Raw genomic sequence first — 5,957 nt, 5'->3', positions numbered from 1 at the left:
CCTGTGCCTGCTCCTTGCCTTCCACGCCATTTGGTCAGGGGCTGGGGGTTCCTGTTCATGACTCAGCACCTCCTGCCCCTGTGAGCCTCACCCCCTCTCCCGAGAGCCTTGGAGCTGAAGGGCTCCTGGTTAGCGTGAGGCAGGAGTGAGCTCTAAACCCACAGCTTTCGAGCACTGCTCTGCCTGTCAGGCAAGGACCTGGAGCCCAGACACTCCTGCACCCCACCTTTCCTCACCTCAAGAGCGGGCCTTTTCTCCTTCCCAGCCTCCACCCCCTGACCACTTCCCTGGGCAGGCCTGGCCATGCTAGAAACAGCCTCTGGCCTCCCTGCCTTCAAGGGGCCCATTCTGGGAGATAAAGCTGATCAAATAAGACCCTGTGGTGAGGGAAGTGTCTGGGCCAGAGGAGAGAGGGCTGGCAAGGGCCAGCAGGCAGGCAGGGGTCAGTGTGTGTGCAGAGGGGGTGGCTCCAGCAAGGAAGCAATGGTGGGCAGGCTTTGTGTGCTAAGCGAGCTTGGCTTTTCAACCCCCAGGGCAGTGACAGTGCTGGAGTGGGATTTGTGCCTTAGAAACTCTTGAACTCCCTTCAAGATAAAGCCCATAGGTTTTAAAACCCCGGAGGATGTGTGAAAAGGGGTCCCCTGAGCTAGGGGTGGGAGATGGGGAGGGGAGCTAGGGGCTGTTCACGGGGATGGTGGACATAACTATGGCAGGGCCAGAGATGGAGGATGGGGGCCTGGGGAGGTGTGCAGAGAGGGACCCAGGCATTCTTCCCTCCCCTCTCCTTTGTTCCCCTCCCTCCTGCCCCCTCATGCAGGCTTTTGGAGATTCTTTTTGGCTGTGCCATGCAGCATGTGGGATCTTCCCCCATCAGGGATAGAACCCATGTTCCCTGCATTGGGAGCGCAGAGTCTTAACCACTAGACTGCCAGGGAGGTCCGATCCAGGCCTTTTGGGATTTGCTGGGAGATTTTCCTGAGCAGTAACTCCTGGAGAGGGGACTGTAGCAGACTAGGGATAGTTCCCCTCTTTGAATCTGAGCCCAGTTTCTGGCTGCCTCACAGACCCCCGCAGGGCTGGAACTGCCTGCTCCCCTTCTGTCTGCCCTGCGCTCTCCTGGGCCAGCCCCATGCTACAGGTTCTGCATGGTTCTTCCCTCTCCCATATGTGCCTTCCCAGGGTGACCAAGGTGGCACCAGGTACTGAGGCTAGGAGTTTGGGCGACCCCAGTGAGCTCTGGGCTGGGGGCAGAGACCTGGGATCTCCATCACCCTTGTGGATCCTGGGCAGACCTGGCCTTTCCCGATCTTCATTCTCTTCCTATGGAAGAGGACGGGGCTGGACAGCACCTCTGAGAGGCCCCTTCTTGCACACTGTAAGGGGATCTAAGGCTAATTTGGCCTTTGGAAAGAGCTCAGGGTCAATGACTGGGTTAGTCAGTTCTTCCAGGTCATAGCTGGGCCACAGCAGCAGCAGGATAGACTGACCCTTCCTCAATCCCTGGATGGTGGAGAGAGCAGAAGGAGTGGGTTCTGGGAGTGGCTAGTGGGGAAAGTGGGTCTCAAGCCCTGATTGCCAGGCAACCTCTAGGAGGTCCCTGCCCTCTCTCTGGACCCCAGTAAGTGCCCTCTTTCCTGTGGTGAGTCTCTTGGCTCCCTTGTGGGCCTACATCAGGGGACCTGAGGGACAGAACACACTCCTTTGTCTCTATGGAGGCACCCCAGGAGAGGCCAGGCGGGCAGGAAGCCTGTGCCTCAAGGCATGAAATGAGCCCATGTAAATCCCATGTAAATGAGCCTGTGGGGAGGGGCTGGCCGGGCCCTGGGCTGCTGCCCTGTTTTCCCCTGACTGGCCAGCCACACAGCGGGCCTTGGGGGTGGTGTGTGGGAGGACTATAGGGTTGGGCTCTGGGAGCATGGAGATCCACACAGTATCACGGCAGCAACACCAGCCTCTTGGAGGCCAGGTCAGGGACAGGAGCCAGGCCTGTCCTTCTGCTTTCTGTCTTGTGCATCCCTCCCCAGGGGCACAAAAGAGAGCAAGACAGAAAAACCAAAGCTCAGCTTTCCCGGAGAAGTCGGCGGGGGATGGGGAACTCTTTTATGCCTCCCTCTGCTTCATAATTCTAAGGGCCAGTAAAGTTTTCACTAAGGTGATCAGTGTCCTGCCATCTCATGGGCCAAGGCTACTGCCTTCTCATCTCTCTGCTGCTTGACACCCTTTAACAATTTTCAGCATTCATAGCCCTAAGCGACCTGATCTTCTCCAGCCCCTTTTCTTCTGCACCTTTTCTTCTCTCAGTGCCTCCCCTAGAATGCCAGGAGGAGGATGGGCCTAGGCAGAGGTTGCAGAATGACCTCACAGGAGTCCTAGACCCCACTCGGCCTCCATGTCTCTACTGCTCAGTCCTGAGCTGGGGGGAAGAAGGAGATTTAGGGGGAGGGCACCTGGAATCAGGCCCTGGGGTCCTGGCGAGGGGAGGCACAGGCCCTCCCCTCAAGCCCTTGCAGCCTGGTAGGCGAGGCAGATACGGAGCTGGGTAGTGACTGTACTTGAGAGGGTCCAAGGTGGGAGGAGAACCAACCCATTTTGGGGGAGATGTCAAAGAAAGTGCAGAGAGCACCTTCGAGGGTGAGTAGATGGTGGAGAGGTCACTGCTGAATGGAAGAGGGAAGAGCATTTGCAAAGACCTGGGGGCGTGCAAGAACTTGGGGGGTTATAGGCTCCGTTGCAGCAATGTGAGCTCCAGGAAGACAGAGGAACGTTGTCAGTTGTGGTCACAGCTGCATCTCTAGCACCTGGAAGAGTTCCTATGATACATTCTTGTTAGATGAATGAATAAGATGGAAGAGGGGTGAGCTTCTGGAAGTGAGATTAAATTATTCCATCAGTTCCTGGGGCCAAGGCCCTAGATGTTTATCCGGTAGGTTCTAGGGAGTCTCCGAAGGGTTTTGAGCAGGGGAGGATGATGGGGATCTGAGACCCAGTTTTTCACACACTGTATCCCTGCCTCCTTCACTCCAAGCTCACCACTGCCCAACACACACACCCTGACCCCCACCCCTACCCCACCCCCGCCGCTCCCAACACACACCCAATCCTCAGGCATTTCCAGCTGCCTCCACAGCCCTATTTTAGCTTCTCACTATCTGGAAAACCAAGTGGAGAGTCTGGGATGGGTTTTCCCAGCTAGGGTCTGGCCAGGAGGTCTGTGGGTGTGGGCTGGTGGAGTGCGCCTGAAATGGCTAATTCAGGCTCAGGAAACACTCTTCTGTTGATATTATTGAACTCTGGGAGGAAGAGGCCTTGAGGAATAAAACAAAAGCAAAACCCACATTCTCAGGGTCACCAGTGGCCATGAGCCAGCCCACACGAGAGGAAAAAGCAAAGGCTCACTTCCAGGAGATCCTTGTTGATGTACTAATATCTTTCTGTAGGATGGTGCCCATGCCAGAATTGCTGGACCCACACCTGATTAAAATCCCAGAAGTCAGGCTGGCAGTTTTCTCAGGTTGGGCAAGATGAATGGGCTCAGAAGATGAACACATACGTGCTCGGGGTTGGGTTGATAACACAAAGGCAAACACATGGCCTTCAACTTTATCCAGCTCAGAGGTCCTGTCCAGGTCCATGGCAGACACCTAATCAGTCATGGCTTTCCTTTCTCCTGAGCTCAGATGAGCAATTTTCTTTAGAACTGCCTTCTAGAACAAGCCCTTGAAATGTAACTCGACTGAACTAAAATGCACTGGAAGGATAAAAAGACAAACTGGGGTAATGTAATATGAATGAAGATGTAATATGAAAAAAATAATTTATCTTATTAATAAATTATTATGTTGATTACACGTGGCAGTGAAAATGTTTTGGATATATTGGGTTATATAAAATATATTATAAAAGTCCTTCTTCCCTGTTCCTTCTAACTCCTGTTTAATTTGGCTATTCAGTTCAGTTCAGTTCAGTTCAGTTGCTCAGTCGTGTCCGACTCTTTGCAACCCCATGAATCGCAGCACGCCAGGCCTCCCTGTCCATCACCAACTCCCGGAGTTCATGAAAACTCGTCCATCAAGTCGGTGATGCCATCCAGCCATCTCATCCTCTGTCATCCCCTTCTCCTGCCCCCAATCCCTCCCAGCATCAGAGTCTTTTCCAACGAGTCAACTCTTCTCATGAGGTGGCTAGAATATTTGAAATTATCTGTGTGGCTCAAATACACTTCTAGTGGGCCACACTGCGGTAGCATACCTGCTTTATGAGGGCATTTTGTCATTTTTGCTCACAGCTAACCTTGGAAGAAAAGTTATGACTAACCTAGATAGCATATTCAAAAGCAGAGACATTACTTTGCCAACAAAGGTCCGTCTAGTCAAGGCTATGGTTTTTCCAGTGGTCATGTATGGATGTGAGAGTTGGACTGTGAAGAAAGCTGAGTGCCGAAGAATTGATGCTTTTGAACTGTGGTGTTGGAGAAGACTCTTGAGAGTCCCTTGGACTGCAAGGAGATCCAACCAGTCCATTCTGAAGGAGATCAGCCCTGGGATTTCTTTGGAGGGAATGATGCTGAAGCTGAAACTCCAGTACTTTAGCCACCTCATGCGACGGGTTGACTCACTGGAAAAGATTCTGATGCTGGGAGGGATTGGGGGCAGGAGGAGAAGGGGACGACAGAGGATGAGATGGTTGGATGGCATCACTGACTCCATGGATGTGAGTCTGGGTGAACTCCGGGAGTTGGTGATGGACAGGGAGGCCTGGCGTGCTGCGATTCATGGGGTCGCAAAGAGTTAGACACGACTGAGCGACTGAACTGAACTGAACCCTCCATCACCTGGAATAGTGTCTGGCACATAATAGACACTCAAATGGTTATCTGTGGATTGAATGAATGAAGCCTTGTCAACATTGCTCTTCAGGGAGCTACAACTGAGTGATCAGATGGAATGTATTTGCTAACCTGCTAGAATCTCCTGTCTGTGTTTTCTGATTTTAGAGCTTCATCACCCTCTCCAGCTTTTCTTGATACCCAGGAGGGGCAGCTGGAGGTGAACTCGGGTGAATGCCCTGCTCCACCAAGGGTCCTCTGAAAGGGAACTTCTTGTTCCTTCTGATGAGGAAGCAGAGCAGTGTGCAAATGATATGGAAATCCTTCCTGGGTGTTTGCATGTCTGGGGGTACTGGGCATACTTCCGGCCCACTTCCCGGCCCCAGCTTCTGGTCTCTAGGGACAAAAGAGAAAGCTCTGGAGACGTTGAGCCGAGGCCGCTTTAGTCTTTTCTCAGAGAGCAAGGGCTGTAGCATCCTCGGCTCTCCAATCCATCAGGAGCCTAAAAATAGTCTGCAGTTCCAGCCTCCTCCTCAGCCAATCGAGCAAGGCTGGGCCCTGTGCCCTCCAGCTCCTCCACAACCCAGACTGTCTGCAAGGTCTGCCCTAGCCACCAGCCCCCATCTCCCTGGCCAAGGTCCAGGCCCCTGGGGACCCTAAGCTCAGCGTGCCCACTGTCAGGCCTGATGAGGGTCTGCCTACTGCTCTGCCCTCCTAAGCAGACGGGACCCTGGACCCCTGGACCCTTGGACCTCCCAACTCTGTGCTCTGTTCACTCTCCTGTTCTTGAGGGGATGTTGGCCAGGCACAGAGGAGGGGAGGGTGTTCCAGGCAGTACAACCAGCACCTGTGAAACCCAATGGTATGAGAGGCCATGGCACTTGGGAAGAGGTGAGCCATTTGGAAGGGCTGGTTGAGCGAGATGGGGCTGGAAGGCGGTAGGGCAGGTCTGGCAGCTACCTCCCTCGCAGGTATGGGTACTTCGGGTATCTCTGTCCTGCCCCACGGGGATGGAGCTGTACCTTTTCGATGTGGCAGCCCATCTGTATGGGCTGTTGCCCTTCTGTCCCTGCCAGGAGGAGTGTTCAGTGCCAGGCACCTGCTCGCCTCTATGGGCCTTCTATACCGATGG

Source organism: Oryx dammah, unplaced genomic scaffold (genome assembly GCF_014754425.2).
Source record: "Oryx dammah isolate SB20612 unplaced genomic scaffold, SCBI_Odam_1.1 HiC_scaffold_16, whole genome shotgun sequence".
Lineage (NCBI taxonomy): Eukaryota > Metazoa > Chordata > Mammalia > Artiodactyla > Bovidae > Oryx > Oryx dammah.
This window is presented reverse-complemented; position numbering follows the sequence as displayed.